Raw genomic sequence first — 21,489 nt, forward strand, 5'->3', positions numbered from 1 at the left:
TCTAATGCAAAACCGCACAGTGAGAGCATTCCCATATACTTTATGTACTATAACACCGCCCTATATACCCAAAGGTACATGGATGAGCTACAATATACTCATGTACGTGGAATAAGGTATCACACTCGAAATGTATTGCAGACAAGTTAGCGACAACTGCTTTGTTTTACGACGTCGGAACACGTCTCTAACCTAGAACCACTAAATGTTTTTTGTTAGGTGACAATGCTCCATTAAGTAAATTGAGGTTAATTTTAAGTTGATCTTGCTTAGGAATTTGCCTTTCAAGTTCACCACGTTATGAATTCTAAAATACCTAGGAATGAAACTACGATGATAAGCATTATTTCCATTCAATTTAACAATGAAAATCTTAGCTAATAGGGATAGAGCAATCAGATTTCTTTTGATCAAAGAGCAAAGAGCACAATCTAATGCAATTTCCCTAAACTATTCCTATGAGCACACACAAAATTTTTCAATGCAAAATGCATGTATTTCTTTTCGATTTCCTTAATGTGAATATGAAAAAAAGGAAATTAATGCACATACAATCAATCAATCTTTAACAAGAACAAAGACTTTACGACAGTTTTGTTTCGAAGGAAAAGAAGACTTTTACGACACTTTCTTTCGAACAAAGATTAATCAACTATAATCTAACTTTGACTATGGATCGATAATGACAAAGAAAACATTTAAGAAACATTAATCAACCAAGTCAAAGTAGGGCTAGAAAAGGAGATAAAAACCTATTTTCTGAGACATGACATTCATTGACCAATCAGCAAGCAAACAAACAAAGGAAAGTTGGAAAAAACTCAATCTAGAGGTGGGAAACTGACCCTAGGAGGATCAGCGCAGCCCTGAATGGGAGACAATGCACTTCAAAGCACTGTCCCTAAACCAAGGGTGCTCTTGTTAAGTTATGGTATGTTCTATGCTAGAGCAATTTATTTAAATTTTCACAGTTAGTAATCACATCAGCATTTAGATAAACTACAGATAGAACATAAATATAAATCGCAGAAGACAAGCCAAGACAAGAGGACACAAGATGTGGCATGAGACAGGGACAAACCCCACAATGTGTGGGGAAACCCTTTGATCAAATCTTCTTTTATCTTCAAAGTTCAGCAGAGAAAGAGAGAGAGAGAGAGAGATAGTACAGTTACAACAAAAGTCAACACTTTGACTTATCTAGATCTAGCATAGATCATTTCGTATAACGATGAGATCAGTTGAAGACATTTTGCTTCAACTGATTCTCGAAGGTGACGGCTTCACCTATCGTAGTGCTGCATCTCGTCCATTTGCCGCACCTTACCATGTAGTACCATGCTGCCCTATCACAGTGTTGGACCTGGATGATTGAGCTGCTCTGCTTCTCATCGTGCTGCATATTCCATGGTCTCTTCATCATCAAGCTACCCATGCTTATGATTACATTCATCATGATACTGTTCATGCTCCATGTATCATTGTGATGTGCATGCACATGATATCATATATTATGTTGCCCATACATCTCATGATGATGTCCATATTCATCATGCTGCCCCATATATCTCATGATGTCCATATTCATCATGGGGTGTCTTTCATGCCATGCCATACCATGTCATTGAAAATTCCACTGAAGATTGTTACAGTCATACCATTTTACTGCTATATCAACATTGCTGCCCCTCAAGGATGACAACATATATGTATGCCCAGATCACACATCATGCGTATAACCATGACTGTGTTGCCTTTTCATCACTTAGGCTCAGTTTCATGCACTTACTGTGGCTCCATGTATTGTTCATGTTGTGGATTCTATGTTGTATTCTCCATGCGTATATCATGCATAGAGTCTTCATGCTATGCTTATACCATGGTGCAGATATCAGTCACCTTTGACAACGGATAGGGTTCATGTCTGTGCGTATAGTACCCATGCTGTGCGTATACCATGATGCTCTGTGTATACATAACAGCGTATATGTTAATTCCTGCGTATACATAACAATGTATTCCCTACGTACACATGAAATCGTTGAGTTTCCATGACTGCATTATTATTGTATACATGATAGCGTTGAATTTCCCTGCGTATACATGACATCGTTGAATTTCCATGACTGCGTTATGACATCGTATAACCTCATCATGTATAGCGTGTAATCCATCGTGGATAGTGTGTGAACTATAATCTCCAGTGTAAGAATATCTTTGTCTTCCTTTTCCCGCGGATCTTTATGACCTGCGTATGTGTCTTCATTGCTAGCAGAGATTGCGTTTATTCCTTCCCTTACTGTGGCTAGGCTCCACTACAATGTATAAGCTAGGGCTGTGTATAAGTGTCAACATGTATAGTGTGAACATTGACTGTGGACAGCATGACCATTAACACTTGAATATCTCCCATGATAGCATGAAACCAGCGTATAACATCCACAACATTTCCACTATGAACAGTGTATATCATTCATATGCCAACGTATAGGTTTGCATACGTGACCATAATTTAGGGCCTTTCCTTTTGCTGCGTGTGAGGCCTCCTTTACTGCGGCCAGATCTTTGCGACTAGGGCAATGTACAGCAGCTAGGGCAGCACTTTGAAGACCAGCATATCACTCATGGTGTCTCTCTCCTTCTCCAAAAACCCAAGACGTGGAGAGGAGATCACACATGAAGAGGATGTCTCTAATGACTCCAAATCCTCTCTTATTTATACTAAAAACGTAGAGGTTGAATAGACATGTCGGTTGGGCTTCTGAACCTACCTAAGATGCTGGTCAGCTTGATAATAATTCCATAATCAAAATAAATTCATATCTCCATAAATACTTATCGAAATCAGATGATCTTTGGATCAATCCTACACCTCTCGACGAGAGGGATCCAATAAAAATATCAGTTGTCATAAATAAGCTGACCCACATGGATTTTGGCCCTAGTTGCCTCTTTACACTTCCTTTCAACTAGGGAGAACTCCATCCGTTGATCCATAAGTCCGACTGTACTATCTCTGCCAGCAGTGCCCTACACTACTCTGCCCAATTTACTCAGCTTTGCTTGCTCTGCTCTACTCAGCTCTACTGGCTCTGCTTTGCTCTTCTCAGCTCTTTTGTCTCAGCTGGCTCTCTTCAGCTTTGCTAGCTCTTCTCTGCTCTGCTGAACTATGAAGAAGAATAATTGATCGAGAATGTCTCATACCATTCTCCAATGACCCGAAGTCAGTCTCAGAGTGCATACCACTGGTCCTAGACCAGTCTCAACTGACCTAAAGTCAGCGTCATAATGGGTACCACTCCTACCACTAGTCCCAAAACAGTATCGTAGTCTCAGAGAGTGTACCACTGGTCCCAGACCAGTCTCAGCCGACCCGAAGTCAGCGTCATAGTATGTACCACTCTCACTGGTCCCAGACCAGTACTGCACTGACACAAAGTTAGTCTTAGAGTATGTACCACTGGTCCTGGACCAGTCTCAACCGACCTGAAGTCAGCGTCATAGTATGGTACAACTCCTACCACTGGTCTCAGACTAGTATCGCAGTCTCAGAGAGTGTATCACTGGTCCCAGACCAGTCTCAGCTAACCCGAAGTCAGCGTCATAGTATGTACCATTCTCACTAGTCCTAGACCAATACTGCATTGACATGAAGTCAATCTCAGAGTATGTACCACTAGTCCCAAAAAAGTCTCAACCGACTCAAAGTCAATGTCGTAGTATGGTACAAATCCTACCACTGGTCCTAGACTAGTATCATTGATCTTAGATCAATGGAGGTCATCCTAGCATAGGGAGTACATTAGATACAACGATGCATCCATCGGTACTACTATGGTCCCTAACTTCATTTCCATGCTGATTGATCAGATGAGAGGTAATTCCCATGAGTCCTAGACTAAATGGGTAGGATGCCTCAACAAAACTTAATCAATCCCGTCCTCACAAGAGAACACATCAATCCTGCTATAATCGCCATGGAGAACAAATCAATCTAGACTTCACAGGAGAACACATCAATCTTGCTACAATCGCCATGGAGAACACATCAATCCAGGCCTCACAGGAGACACATCAATCCTACTATAATCACCATGGAGAACACATCAATCCTGCTACAATCACCATGGAGAACACATCAATCCAGGCCTCACAGGAGAACTAATCATCATGTTACATAGGAGAGTGAATCATCCTGTTCCACAAGAGAGCAAATCATTTTGTCTCACAAGAGAGCAAATCATCTTGTCCCATTGCGCACCACCAAGGGAGGGTGAGTCACCCTGTGGTCGTACGTTGCTCCAGTAAGAACTACAAGCCCCCAGAGCTCCCAGAGCTCAATGTATGCAATATGTAGGACCCTTGTACAAGGGTCTCTTGATGACTCCAAGTCGTTCAGGAAAATCATAGATTTGATCTTCCCCCCAAGGCTTTAGCGACCTGTACATCATCTCAATGCGATGGAGCCTCCTTGCTCATCGACTTACCATATACTAGATAAGGTAGTATCTGATGTCTATCTGTTGGAGCAATATTCGAATACGAGATTCCTCAATAATCTAATCCCACCTCTGGTTGATACAGAGAATCTCAGTGGTATTCATCATGTGTACAAATAGCTCACTGAAGAGCTTCCCCAACCAGGCAACTTCATACGAGATCATACTCATAGATATGTATCTGATCTCAGTGGTGCTTATAATATTCGACTTATGCTTCCTACTTAGAAGTAGAATCAAAAGAGGAATAGCACTAAGAAGTGCTATAGTGATCCTCCACATTGCCTGCCCAATTAGCATTCGAGTAATCATGTAGTTTCATATTTCCGGCAGTGTATCTCAATGCATGAGAGATTGTTCCCTTAAGACATCTCAGAAGGTTCTTGGCACCAATCTAGTGAGGCTCAACCAAGTATGAGCTCCCCGTGCTAACTGCAAAACATATGTCCAGACGGAAGTTCACCAAGAACTTTCCCAAATCTGGTCCAACATCACTACCACATAACTTCCTCGAGGTAGTCACAGGCTTGCAGTTTATCATTTCACATCTGGAATCCAACCCCCTCTTACTTCTGCAAGTGAGAGGGTCTGCATAGGTCGTCCTCATAAGGTGCTGGTATGAGAGGTCTATCATCCACAACCTTCAGATGGTTTGGATCCGTTTCACTCCTAGTGAATCTCAGCTTTATTAGACAGCTTATCGATCCTCTCATACTATGCCTAGGGTGTTTAGCTTCAAGTCATAGAGGGCTTTCTTGTCAGAGTTTCTTCCACCTGCATATGTGAGATTCCCGATCATGAATCTCAAACTCCTCGAGTTGTTCCAAACCTATGGACCTATGGCATGAGAGGAATGGTCCCCTTATACAATTTTCCTTTGGTGCATTTCAGACATGTGCCTTCATGCTCCTTTTGAATTCAGGCATCCTTGTCACTATTAGACTCACAAACCTCCGGTGCTATGTGTCAATGGACATGGTCCCCAGTGGACTTCCTATAACTTAATACAACCCTGAACTCAAAAACATCTTTGAAAATTCTATTTTCAAACACGTACCTTTCCATCGACGAATGCCACATTAAAACTTTCAACTTCCATTCCTAGGGTTCCTTTCTTCCTTGAAGAGTCGGTCATGTCCTTGATGACCTGCATCTTTGCCATTCAGACACTCCTTTGCATAAGGGCCAAACTTATAACCAGGACATCTGCCTTTCCTTCCACCCTTAGATCTGAACTTCCCAATGAAGTGATCTTTAGGTAGGCCATCAAAAGTTCCGCTGTGCCATTCTGATAATATGCTCTGCTTCGACTTCACCCTAAGTGAATTGTGAAGAACCATTGATCCTTTTGTCTTGTCCCAACTGTCTTCGGTGATGGTTTGGGCACTGTCTTCACCTCAGCTCTGGTACCATGTTAAGTTATGGTATGTTCTATGCTAGAGCAATTTATTTAAATTTTCACAGTTAGCAATCACATCAGCATTTAGATAAACTGTAGATAGAACATAAATATAAATTGCAGAAGACAAGCCAAGACAAGAGGGCACAAGATGTGGCGCGAGCCAGGGACAAACCCCACAATGTGTGGGGAAACCCTTTGATCAAATCTTCTTTTATCTTCAAAGTTCAGCAGAGAAAGAGAGAGATAGAGAGATAGTACAGTTACAACAGAAGTCAACAGCATAGATCATTTCGTATAATGATGAGATCAGTTGAAGACATTCTACTTCAAATGATTCTCGAAGGTGACGGATTCACCTATCGTAGTGCTACATCTCATCCATTTGCCGCACCTTACCATGTAGTACCATGCTGCCCTATCACAGTGTTGGACCTGGATGACTGAGCTGCTCTGCTGCTCATCATGCTGCATCTTCCATGGTCTCTTCATCATCAAGTTGCCCATGCTTATGATTACATTCATCATGATATTGTTCATGCTCCATGTATCATTGTGCTGCCCATGCACATGATCTCATACATTATGCTGCCCATACATCTCATGATGTTGTCCATATTCATCATGCTACCCCATATATCTCATGATTTCCATATTCATCTTGGGGTGTCTTTCATACCATACCATACCATGTCATTGAAAATTCCACTGAAGATTGTTATAGTCATACCATTTACTGCTATATCAACATTGTTGCCCCTCATGGATGACAGCATATATGTATGCCCAGATCACACATCATGCGTATAACCATGACTGCATTGCCTTTTCATCACTACGGCTCAGCTTCATGCACTTACTATGGCTCCATGCATTGTTCATGCTGTGGCTTCTATGTTGTATTCTCCATGCGTATGTCATGCATAGAGTCCTCATCTGTGCTTATACCATGGTGCAGATATTAGTCACCTTTGACAACAGATAGGATTTATGTTTGCGCATATAGTACCCATGCTCTGCGTATACATAACAACGTATATGTTAATGTCTGCGTATACATAACAACGTATTCCCTGTGTACACATGACATCATTGAGTTTCCATGACTGCATTATTATTGTATACATGATAGCATTGAATTTCCCTACATATATATGACATCGTTGAATTTCCATGACTGTGTTATGACATCGTATAACCTCATCATGTACAACGTGTAATCCATCGTGGAAAGCGTGTGAACTGTATATAATCTCCAGCGTAAGAATATTTCTGTCTTCCTTTGCCTGCGGATCTTTATGACCTGCGTATGTGTCTTCATTGCTAGCAGAGACTGCGTTTATTCCTTCCCTTACTGTGGCTAGGCTCCACTACAACGTATAAGCTAGGGCTGTGTATAAGTGTCAACATGTACAGTGTGAACATTGACTATGGACAGCGTGACCATTGACACCTGAATATCTCCCATGACAGCATGAAACCAACGTATAACATCCACAACGTATCCACTATGAACAACGTATATCATTCATATGCCAATGTATAGGTTTGCATACGTGACTGTAATTTAGGGCCTTTCCTTTGGCTGCGTGTGAGGCCTCCTTTACTACGGCCAGATCTCTGTGGCTAGGGCAACGTACAGCAGCTAGGGCAGCACTTTGAAGACCAGCATATCACTCATGGTGTCTCTCTCCTTCTCCAAAAACCCAAGACGTGGAGAGGAGATCACACATGAAGAGGATGTCTCTAATGACTCCAAATCCTCTCTTATTTATACTAAAAATGTAGAGGTTGAATAGACATGTCGGTTGGGCTTCTGAGCCTACATAAGATGCTGGTCAGCTTGATAATAATTCCATAACCAAAATAAATTCATATCTCCATAAATACTTATCGAAATCAGATGATCTTTGGATCAATCCTACACCTCTCGACGAGAGGGATCCAATAAAAATATCAGTTGTCATAAATAAGCTGACCCACATGGATTTTGGCCCTAGTTTCCAATTTAATAGCTCTGCAACGCACTGTGTCCCTCACAAGCCTGTGTTTGTGATAGTGAGCCATTTCAAGAGGCAAATTGACACATTTTTTGACCAAAATTCAATGCAACAAAGTTGAAATACAATCAATGAAAACAAGTAGGGTCTGCAGAGTGTCCTAGGAAGTGGATAAGCTACTAGGAAGGATGTATCTTCCCCAATATGGTCACCAATTTGTCTTGGAGAATTTGGTAATTATGAATAAATACTAATTCCCTAGATAAGTAGCCATATCTAGAACAACAGTTTAAAGCACTTTAGTCTTTTCCTATAAGCAATCGATAATACAAAGAGACTGAGAAGACCTACTTGTAGTTCCGCTTTCCTCTTGTCTCCTTTGTATCGGTCCCATCGCTCCTTCCCATACTTAACACACTTGAGAAGTACCTGTAAACATAAACAAAAGACAAAAAACCAATCAAAGCAAAAGATCTATTGATTACAAGTAAATGGAATTAGATACATTCACACGTATAAGCATCATATAACAAGAAAAGAATATGGAAAAAGGTTCAAATACTTTATTGAATAGAAGAATGAATTACAACCATCAAGTCTAATTCGAAGTCACTCCTCCAACTTTGATCCCATCCACATCACATCAAAAGAATGAAAAACTTGTAGCATAACAATACTTATCTCAAAGTCAATTCTCATAGCAACATTATCTCCTTTACAATTCAACATAGTCTAGCCCTTGATCACTTAGATGAGTGCTCAATTTATAGGAAGATGGAGGATGTTATGTCATAAATGGGGGTATTGAATGGCCTTCCATACTTAGAATTAGTTCCATGGAGGAAGGGATGAGAGGATAGGATGCATCTTAACTCATTCCCCATCCATCTTCAAGCTCATAGGAGTTGATAAGTGATGGAAACTTCTAGAAGACTCCAAGAGATAAGAATATTCCCCAAACCCTATGTGAATTTCGCTCAATCTCACCTAACACATGTCAAAGAGGACCTAAGTGCTCTACATAGCACCCTGGCATGGACTCAAATGCTCTACAGCGCACCCATACATGGGCCTACCTGCGCTGGCCCCTTTAGAGATCATTTCAGGACGTCTTCAAGTCATGAAACTGTCTGGGAAGGAGGCATTTAAAAGGTTGACTTGTTTAGGGCATGTCGCAACTGAAATTAGGGTTTGATGAGCCCTAAAACATTGATCTAGATGATGGGAGTGATATGCCCAAATGGATCTGTAACAAGGACCAACCTTGCCTTTCCTTTCTACACATGGTTGATTTCTTTTAACCTTCAATATTTTTTTCATCAACTTGTCTTTCTCTATCTAGCATAGAGACCACAAGTTGTTGAATGAGGTAACCTTATTGTTCATGGACATTTGTTACCTTGCCTATCATTTAGAACGATGATGATTATCTTCCTTCCTAGATCTTGTAGATGAGATCTTATGAAGATATCCTACATCCCTTGATACCCTTTACTTTCTTGTAGATCATATTTCATGTGACCTTCTTCATTGCATCTTTAGAGAATGAGTTTATCATCTACATCACTTTGATGTCTCCAATATTTCTATGTGAGGGGATATTTCATAAGCATCCCTTTCCATAAATTCAAAGGAGACCTATTGATATGTTTAACGTATTGATATGTTTAATGACTTCTACTTCTTAGAGGACTATGACTATCCTCCTTCTTCATGCAAGGAATCTTGATTACCCATCCAACCTATAGATGTCCTTGCAATCATGAAATCATTTAACCAAACTTAATTATAGAATGAAAAGATACTTACTTGTCATGTGAAGCTAAAATCTTCACCTTGATCATGTTGGAAGTGGTTGAAGCATATGCATTGATGCTTCCTCTGGATGAGATCCTTGTTGTACTGATAGGAAGATTGCCTTCTTTGACTTCGAGTCACTTCAACTTATACATCTGAAAAATTGTTGATGTACTTGGGATGGCACTGCATTTCTATCACATAAGTAGACCATGGAACCTTGTAGTATGCATCATTGTGTAGAATCATAGAGTATTGAGGTCGCTTGCCATGATGTATAGGGACCCATTAGTTAGTATTGTTGTGTCATAGGACTTCTTCATTTTGTATTGAGTATTGTTTATACAAACTTCGATATATATTCCTTTGAATATATACAATCAAGCTCTTAGAATCCGAGATGTCAACACTATTCCTTTTATAGAAAGGATTCAATCCGAGGTTGACATATTCATATAGTGGCACTGAGACTATGGGTAGAGTGGGACTTGTAAAATAAATGCCATTTGGTTGTGTATATCTGAGCTGAATTGTTGTATGATCTCTCCTAATTGAGTCTTCTGCCTGTGAACATTTGCATCTTTTGTCCAAGTTTTCTGAGGCTAAGAATGTGGGAAGAATCTGAGTATAAATCATCAAGTTGAGAGAGACTAGAATTCAAAATTGTGACATTGTATATTGTGGTTGTAGACTGGTCCTTGAATGTCTCTTTTAGCTTCCCTTCCTTTGACTTTAGCACCTTAGCTCTGATACCATGTTGAGGAATCTAGGGAAATTAGCATTAGTAAGATTCTTCTAGACTTGATACTCCATTGAGACTTGTGACAACATTTAGTAGCATGTTCTACCAAGATTGTAATTGTATTCTCCTTGCACCGAGATCACGGATCTGTCGAGAAAGTGTAACATTGTAATGTCTATCCAAAAATCACAGTAATCTAAGTTTGCTGCACCATTGTAACTTGTCTAAAATGTTGTTCTTCCTACACCACTATACCTTGTCCGAAATTATGTTCTTCCTGCACCATTGTACCCATCCAAAATTCAGTCCTGCACCCATCTGAAATAACATTCCTACACCCATACGAAATTACAGTCTTGCACCCATCCAAAATTTATAGGAATTTGAGTTCGTGCACCTCATACGAAATTTTAGAGATGTCTGAAATTTTTTTATGTAGTTTTGTGGATACCCTATCTGGGTATTTATAGTAGTTTGTCCTCCATAATTAGCCGACATGTCTAGGTGAATCATTTTGTTTTTTATATGAGCCGACATGACATTAATATACATATTTTGAGGCCGACATGATGTTCTCTTCATTGTTTTTCTTGCAGTCTTCTTCTTTGAAGGATGGTGCTTGTCTTGGAGGGCTACTTGACATTAGGTTGACCCATGTACATTACATAAATGCTCAAGAAGATCTCTTCAACATAATTTTGACTCTTTGATTTTCCTATATCTATGGAATGAGCAAGAAACTCATTCATATAATTTATAAAAATAATATTTCTTTTTCATGACAAGTACAAAGATCAAAATTATATTAACAAATACCGAACCTAGTTACACTTTTCTTCAACAAAAAATACCAAAGAAATATATAAATTTACCGAGAAAATATTAAAAACAACTAGCAAAAAACACACACATAAAAATAATGTTTACCTTGGAAAACCCTAATCTAATGAAAAAAACAACTAACAAAATATTATATTAGTATCCCTTGGCCAAACTTGGCCAAATTGACCAATTGAGCCTTCACCTCTTACATCTTTCGCACATTACAATGAACAATTCTCAAGCCTTCTAAAAAATTCATTACATGCAATCCTTAAACACAAAATTGTGGGTAACCAAAACCTTGTGCCCAAAATCCACCATTGATTGGCTAAGCAACTTTGACTCTTTCACCGAGTCAAGTTTTACCTAAACAAGCACCCAGATTGATTTCTGAGACTTTTTATGTAGAATTGAAGAATTCAATTTGACGAGTCAATTCCTTTTGAAAAATTATCTCATTTTGAAAGAAAAAAAGAGTATAAGAAGTGAAGTTATTAGAAATTGAAAATCAACAATTTTTAGGGTTTTTGGGTGATATCCATGAATTTCACTAACAATTTAATTCAAGTCAATTATTAAAATATTGTATATAATTTGAAGAATCCAATCCTAGGATTTATATTCCTATATGAAAAAGTATCATATATATATATATATATATATATCTATATATATATAGATATATAGATATCAAGAAAGAACTAAAGTTATGAACAATTTATGATTGACATTTTTTTTAGGGTTTCTTCTAGTAATAACTGCAAACTTTGTAGATTGGATATATTTTTATAGAGAGCACAAACATTAGTCAAACTAGTGTCAGAAGATCCAGAGAAGTGATGGCATTTCATAATTGAGGCCATAAAAGCAAGTTTGAGATGTACAACACATGATTTCACATATTAAGTCTCAAACCCTAACTACATAAGGAAGCAACATTGAAAAGTATGTGATTCAAGTAAGATGTATTTTATAAGAAAAGATTATGGTCATAACATTGAAGAATATATAATAATAAAAAAATTAAGTCTAAAAGGGGAGACTACTAGAAATTGTGGGTATGTATGAATTTAAAATATGATGAATTCATATGGTTGAAATTAGTTAATCATAACAATGTATGGGGAAATGCTAAATAAAATTTTTGAAAAAACATTTCTAGATAAGTGGTCTCGTGTTGTTAAGAAGGATAAGAATAGCACTAGGGAATTTCGTTTCACTTGACAACTTCATACTACAGGCCTATGGATATGTTCAACAAGCAAATGTCATTGTTTCTATCAAACCAAGATGCAAGCATAATTTCATGATTGTTAACCTAGCTAAAAGATTGCTAAGTTCCAACAAAAAATATTCAAAACACATAGGTTGAGGGTGAAAATGTTCAAATTTTTAAATATTTGAAGGTTTCCATGGATAAATATGTGTTGCATCCAATTTTTTCTACTATAGATATGGATATTATAAATATTGTTTTGGGACATCCTTGGATGGATTCAATTTGTATTGTTAATATTAATATGCAAAGAAGTTTTTGAAGCTTTGGTACAAGAAAACTAAGATCACATTGCAGGATATATCTCTTAGTAAGAAACAATGGACTAAGGGGCAATATGAAAAAAAATCCCTCTATAGAAGATAATTGCAGTACCTAATGACATATCACATGAAGAATCCATAGTTAAATCAAAAGAAGAGATTATAGAAATACTTGAAGAAAAGCCAATGGGAGGGCATGAAAAGGAAGATGAAATTAACGAATTACATGTTGAAGAGTTATAGAAAGAAGAATGAAATGAAGATTTAGAGCTTGTGTTGGGCCCATGGAATGAACTCTTTTTGTCACTAATCAACCATAATTATGTTTATCATACTCCTTAGAAACCCATCACATAAACCAACTTATACTATATCTCTATCCTTTATGATGAAAACTCATGTTATGAGCTCAGATTAGAGGAAATTTGATTTTAAAAAGTTAACATTGAATTTCCATGTCATAATGTGTAAGCCAATCAAAATCCTTTAAAATTCAAAAGAGATACAGGTGTGACTAGGTACCAACAATTTTTTTAATAATATAATTTACTTACCTTAAGCGTGAATGGTGCCCAAGTGACCCAGAACTACATTAAATATTCAAAATAAAATTAATAGTTTATTTTATAAATGTTATAGTATCAAGAATATTTTTAATGAAGAGTAAATCATGTGTTGTGTGTTTCTAATGATGCATAACTAATTTTAATTTTAAATTTATTTTTAAATAAATTTTATTAAATTTTGTGTGTGTGTGTGTGTGTGTGTGTGTATATATATATATATATATATATATATATATATATATATATATATATATATATATACATACACGGTTATTTTGATAAAAGTGTCATTTTGATTAAAGTGCATTTGTTTGGGTAATTTAATTTTAAATTTTAAATTCACCTTTTTAAGTTAAATTTTATTAAATTTTGCATTTATATATATAGTTATTTATTTTTAATGATGTGTACCTAAATTAAATTTTAAATTTACGTTTTTAATTTAAACTTGGCTAATTTACATTTTTAATTTAAATTTTATTAAATCTTGCGATAATAAATTTATGTGTGTGTGTGTGTGTGGTTATTTTGATAAACATCACATTTATTTGGAAAATTTTGATAAAATAAAAATAATAAAAACGATATATTAAAAAATTGTCTATAAGGCATTATTTTATTAATTTCTTAATTTTTTCTCTGGTGGCTATTTTTGAGTTGAAATTTCCTCTAATTACTACATGAGTTGATATACAAAATAAATCCAAGGTAAAATTTCCATTCTTCTTGTATTTTCACATATTCTTTTGTAGAAGTAGTTTAAATGTTATAAGCTATGAAATTAACAATTTAGTAGCCAAATATCATTTTGTAGCTAATTACTGATCTCGTAGTTGAGTTATAGGTTTAGATAGATATGAGCATGGAAAAGTGAGATCGAAGGTTGCATCTTGTTTCAAATGAGAACCTCAAGCTTCTCTACCTGTTAGCCCAATTCCAGAACTTTCCAGGACAACATAGGACTAGAGTCAAAGGCACGGTCAAAGGCAACCATGAGGTGGCAGAGTATGCAGACAAGTAGCATAACAGTTGGATTGATGGCGCGACAGATAGATTAGATTCACTTTCGATTCAGTGACATTTGATCATGATAATGGGTTTGAGAGATTTATGAATATAATCTCTTATTCATGGATTTAATCTCTTATACATGCATTGTATATATCCTTTGTAATCTGATTTTTTATAACACATCAAAATCATTCTAAAAGCATGCATCCAATATCTCTTATGATTGTGATTTAAATTTGTATAAATACCCATAGTATGGACTATGGAAAACATTCTTAAATTTTGGAAAACAATGCTCTTTGTTATTAATATAAGCCTTTATATTCTCAGGAGTTAACATATTGGTACGACTGCGTTTTATGAGTTGTTTCATGTCTTGGAGTTTGTCAATAGCTTAAATTTATAAGAATTTTCTAGCAATGCTTTACCAAGCTAGTAGAGGCCCTTTGTAAGGAATGAGTTCCTTATTCTTTAATTTTCCTTTAATTTCAGTCGAATGAATGTGTGTTGGTTTAATTTCATGTTATTTACAACTTGAGTGCAAATGCACATTAAAGACTACATACACAAACTATTACATTGTTTAAGGAATTATTTGATTTGGTTGTAGAACTTATGGCTAACTAAATTACTAACTGGAATGAATTTGAAATTATCTCAAGACAAGAGATCCTTACAAGCTGATGGTTTAAAAATGTTTAGAACCAGTGTTGTGATGACTTTTATTATTTGTGTTTGTTTTTCATCATTAAATTATGTTTCTTTACTTAACAATAAAAAAATTTCAAAGTGATTTTCAGTGGATAAGTTAGAAACTAGGTCCTACATATATTTTGCGTTGCACTTGACAAGTTTACCAACTTGGATTAATGAATTAAATGTAACAGAATTCTCAAACAATAGAATTGACCAACATTTTTGGCTTCCTTGTTGGGGAATTGTACATAGGAATTAGTTTATAATTTAAGCATATAATTATTTCCATAATTAAATCATGATAAGTAGGATGCATAAATATGGAAAGAGATTCTAGAGGTAGATTCGTTAGAGGTAGAATCAACTTAAAAATTCATCCACCAACCACCCCAACTAGTTCAACATGTGGCGTAGTAAGAAACACATCATCATCCACATCACACACTCCCACATTTGCAGGTAGAAGAAGGTATCCAGTGGAAACTTCACAATCAAGAGAAAGAGCTAAAAAGCATGAAGAATCTTCGACACAAGTAGTTGTCTTCACTTCACATCCAATAGTAGAGGCATTCAGTGGACATCAATTAGAGATACCAATTGAAGAAACTATAATAGGGGAAATTTAACTTGAATAAAAACCAATCCAAGAGCAACCAGTTAAAGAACCAGCATATTCTCATAGAAGCATCAATGGTTGATAATAGACGAGAAGGCATAGGAGAAACATGAGTTGGAACTGGACTAGTAGGAGGAGGAAATGGACAAAGAATTCTAGCACATCATGAAGATGAGGAATAAGAAAAATAAGAATTTGGATTTCTTATTCAATATCCAACAACCAATAGGAATATGAAAAATATATCACCATCAGTGCTACCAAATTTTCATCGTTTAAGAACATAAGATATTGAAACTTTTCTCTTTGAGTTTGAGGAGTTATGTTGAAGCTATGACTATTCACTTGATGCTAAAAATTGATTTTATGTCTTGCTACTCTTAAATATGGTGCTTTAGGATGTATTATGGGGTCAGATACAAATTTTGTTAGAACGTGGGATGCAATTCATCAACTTTTTCTTGAAAAATACAAAGACTATTGCTTAGATCATGAGCTTAAAGAGAAAGTTTTTAAAATTATTCAAAAGAAAGATGAACCTCTTAAGGGTTATGTAGAAAGATTTTCCTATGATGTCAAAATATCTAAACAACATAATTTAAGTCTTGATACTCTTAAAACTCTTTTACTTAGAAGCATTAGAGATGAATGGATGGATCTTTTAATTCTAATGGGAAAAGAAGTTGTATCCCAATTATGTTTTGCAAAAAAATTTGAATTTTGTAAACATATTTCAAAAAGAAGATCCAAATATGGTAAGGGACCTAGATATTTTAGCATCTTTAGGTAACTAAATTGGAAATTGGTGGAATAAATAGAGATGAACTGGGTAATTTACTTGAAAAATATATATATATATATATATATATATATATATATATATATATATATATATATATATATAGATATAGATATATATTCTTGGAAATATTAGTTGTCAGACCAAATATCACACTTGGGGGTGGGGGTGAATCATTGTAACGAAAAAAAATAAAAATAAATAAATAAATAAAAATAAAAAATAAATTCATTTCAAATCATTTCATCAATAAAAAAACATGTAACAGTGTACCATAACCATTTGCAGTATAACAATAAATAGAATCGTGCATGAAGAAGTCATCATCACATCAACATAAGAGCACACGATCTTTTACATGGAAACTCATGCAGAAGAAAAATACAAATTATTTTCTTCTTCTTCTTCAATTTAATTATATATATTTGTTGGCATTGACCTACTAGATGCACCCACCCCAAAAATGTGCAAGCAAATACTTTCAATAGGCTACAACCTGATTGAGGCATCAACCTTGAAAATGTGCAAGCAACCACTTGGGATAGGATACAACCTGATTGAGGCACCAACATCAAAGATGAGCAAGCTTAGATTTGATATAGGCTTCAACTTGAATGAGACACCAACCTCAGTGGAGGCACCCACCTCCTTCTTCACTTCGTGTGGACCACTTTTCACAATATTTCAAACTAGAACCACTTGCTCTTCAATATAAGTCTTAAAAATTGATCATGCTATTGTTGTTACACTATTTTCATCAACTCCTCATATCATGCTCATGCCCTGTTACACCCTGTTCATCAATCTAGTCACATAATATGCTTCCCAAAACCTGTCCTAGCCATATACACAACACTCGCTACAACCTACTCATGAGTATCAAAAAGAAATAATTGTTTGTTTCCACGCATTAAAAACATGTCATCAAGGATTTGCATGCCTTCATAAATGTTCACAACTGATCATTATCATCATGCTTCTTCCATAATTAAATTTGGCTTTGAAATGAGCCCGACAACCCCCAAAAACCATGTAAAACCAAAAATCAAATTAAGTGTTTAACAAAATGGCCCTTTCAGGGCACATTCTATAAAATGGCCTTTTTTAGTAACCCTTCTACAAAATTGACATCTTCGGCCTCTTAATCGTTTGACAAATTGAGTTTCTGCAGGAATATAAAAATAACAAAAAAATATTTCTAACCTCATCAACCATCAGATTCGAACCCACGACCTCAACTAGTTAATATATGCATGTTACCAACTTTGTTGTGTGTTTTTTCATGTAATGTCACTCAAATAGAGTGATTTTTTTTCACTTTAATGTTTTGACCCCAAAGAGGATGGGACCGATTCTTGTGGAAATGATAATATATGTTTCAATCATCCAATCTCCACATATGCCCACAGCACTAACTCAAATATAATATGATGTGTCTACGAGGTACAAATATCAACCATGTCATCCAATCATCATCCAATATTTATGATAAAAACCAATCAATGTGTCTACTGAGTTGGAAAACCATAGAGAACGATAAGGATTGAACCCATAACAATGCAAAACAACGAAGGAAACCATCAAGCTCTGAACCAACTCTTGATGGGCCTTCTTGAGAACATTGGTAAAAAAAAATTGGAGTAGCAACACTTCTAATATGACATTCTCTGTGACTTGGATTTTGTAGAATGCTAACTTTGTCTTCAAATTCAACTTTTAGAGACTTGGGACTTGAGTCTTCTTTGCAAGGAGACTTACCTATATAACCAAGACCTATTTTGTCACATGGAGATCTTATACAACTAATAATGTTATCTGATACTTGCAAACTCTTCAAGTTCTTGATGATTTTGTTGACTTCAACCCTCAATGGACCAACTTCTTCTTCAAGCTCCTCACAATATTCATATTTCTTCATCATCTGAATCTTCATTACTTCTTTTTCTTCCTCTTCTTCAATTTGATATTTCAAGGAGATAATTTATTCTTCTACTTTGGTAAGTTTGTGATTCTTCTCTTCAAATTCTTGCATCTTTTCTTTCAACTACTTCACCAGGACATCCTCATTTTGTTTAGATTCTCTTGACTGTGTTTCAAGAATGGTAACATCATGATCCCTACTTCCCAATATCTCCCCTTGTTCTCTGTTAAGAGATGTGATATTTCTTAGCTCTTGTAGAGTAGTAGTGAGCTCATCTTAAACAGATTTCAGATCTTGTGGCTAACCCCTTGATGTAAAAAATAGCAACAAGAACTTCCAATTTAATGTATCCTTGAATTAAATTGTGAATTCAATCGAAATTCTATTCTCATAGAAACTTGTAATAGTTAACTAAGTTAAATTGACATAGTTGGATTAGAAAATTTGAGTTGAAATTCTATCTAGAGTCATGTAGAGTGATCCCTAAATTTTAGGGGCCCAAGATGAGTTTTTTTGAGTTGTAATTAATTAACTCAGTCTAACTGAGTTATAGTCAGTTAAACTAGTTCTAACTATTGGAGGAGCTAGTAGGAGGTCTAGTAGTGGGGAAGGGCACCAGTGCATCCTCAATACCACACCAGCTAACTAAAGATTCACTCATAAATAACACATGCATGTCAGTTAAGAAGAAGACCTAGTTGAGATTAGAGTTCATGGATAGTGTACTATCAATTGTATAATTTTTCGAGTTGTACAGATGGTGCATGCAATCAGTTGAGGGCCTATGGATGGATTGCGTAGTTATGGAGAGTGGATTTTCCAACTAAATATGGGCTAATTCTCTCAATAATTGTGCAAGGAAGTAGGGGCTTGGCAGGCAACAGAATTGGCTAAGTGTTGTCTTGAGATGGTTTGTGAAGCAGAGAGATAGATTGTACTAGTGCATGAATTGTTCGAGTTGAACAAGCATTGTGTTTTCTTCTCAGATATTCTGGTTGATGAAATATAGATAGTTGGGGTTTTTAGCAGTTCCTTTCCCCAAAGAAATGTTCTGTTATGTGTGATTGATATTCTTCCTTTTCTGATTATTGTTTTCATCGATCAATTTTGGTTTCGGCTGAAGAGTAGATTAGATTCTTGTCTTGTGTTTTAGCGTATCACATAAGCTATTGAATCTACAAGTAAAAATATACATGGTATCAGAGTTTAAGACAATATAGAAGAGGGGAATTTGAGTTTGTTGTGCAGGTGAAATCAAATTTTCAAGTTCATACTTCAGAGTCAACAATATGTCATTCGTTGGTTTGAGACTTGAGTATGCTCTGGAGGGCATCACGAATTACATAGCTTGGAAGGACATGATGGAGGCAATGTTGGAATACAATGGCCTCAAGGAATTCATAGATCATGACATTCCTAAGCCTCCAACATCTGATGCTAAAGATCTGGCTGAATGGATAAAGTGTGTGGAAAAAGCGAGAAATATTATCCTGGAAGGAGTTCGAGATCACATTATCTCGAGTCTCCACGGTAAGGACACTCCATATGCAATGTGGAAGGCATTGACAGAACTGTTTCAAAATAGTAGTGAACATAAGAAGTTGGCACTAAAGGACAAACTTAGAAAGATCAAGATGGAAAAGGGTAACTCAACTTTGAAGTACTTAACCAAGTTCACCCATTGTTGGGATGAGCTTGGAAGAGTCAGGATTATTGTTACTGAAGATGATCTGTTGAGCCTAACACTTGTAGAACTTCCCAAGATCTTTCACAATTCCCAGGACTCATTTAATGGGAGGGAGAAGCTACCGGATTGGGAGTGGTTGTGGTCCGACCTGGTACAAGAAGAGATTCGGTGGAACACCAAAGACGGATCCTCATCAAAGCCTGATGATGAGGTGAATTGTGCCTTAGCAGGTAAGGTAAAGAAAGGGAAGGGGAATTCGTCCCATTCTAAATCATATTCTTATCAAAGCGGCAAGAAGAAGGACATGTCGAAAGTCAAGTGCTTTCACTGTCATGAGCTAGGGCATTTTTCCACAAACCGTTCTCTCAAGAAGTCCAATAAGAAGCCCTCAGCAAGAGCGGCAGGTGAGGCTCTTGCCTCACAATTCAAACTGGACTTTACCCTCATCGCTTGTATGGTGTCATTGATGATAGGTAGAGTGTGGTACCTAGACAGTGGAGCTTTTTCTCACATGACTGGTAACAAAGAGCTCTTCAGTAACTTGGAGGAGAAGGATCTCCAGATGCATATCAATATGGGTGATGATGGGAGGTATATTTCTATGGGTCTCAATACAATTACCTTTTAAATGGATTCAGGTTCTCCCCTCACTTTGCGAGATGTTATGTATGTTCCTGGTTTGAAGAAGAACTTGGTATCTGTTTTCATGTTGGAGGATAGATGCTATGATGTGATATTTAGTAAGGGAAAGGCATTCCTTCGTCACATAGCCATAGGACAAGTGAAGAGGATAGGGGTTTGAGTGAAGAATCTCTACAAGTTGGAGGTAGAAGATTGTGTTACCTTGAGCATGAAATCGAAGAAGGTGCAGATCCGAGCCATTAGTGAATTATGGCATAGGAGGTTGGGTCACTTGCACCATGGCACTTTGAAGATCATGCAACAAATTTCTACCGGTCTTCCCAAAGGTATACTAGAGTAGGTAGACACATGCAAAGGGTGTACATCAGGAAAATACACCAAATATTCCTTTCATGACAAAGACAATCGAGCATAGGCAATCCTCAATCGAGTTCACTCATATGTGTGTGGACCGTTCTCGGCAGTATCCACGGCCAAGAACAGGTATTATGTTATATTTTTTGATGATTTTTCTCATAAGTGTTGGATCTTCTTAATGAAGAAGAAAGATCATACTTTTGCAATGGTTGAGAAATATACTAGTAGGAAAGTTAAAGCTCTCAGGAGTGATAACGGGGGACAGTATGTGTCGAATGAGTTTAAAAATGTATGTGCATCAGAAGGCATTCGATGGGAGTTGATAGCACCTCATAACACACAGCATAATGGGGTGGCTGAAAGGAATAACATAAGCATTATAGGAGTAGCACAAGC

The sequence above is a fragment of the Pinus tabuliformis genome, chromosome X (genome assembly GCF_031772625.1).
Source record: "Pinus tabuliformis cultivar Carrire ecotype Pingquan chromosome X, CPIR1, whole genome shotgun sequence".
Classification (NCBI taxonomy): Eukaryota; Viridiplantae; Streptophyta; class Pinopsida; order Pinales; family Pinaceae; genus Pinus; species Pinus tabuliformis.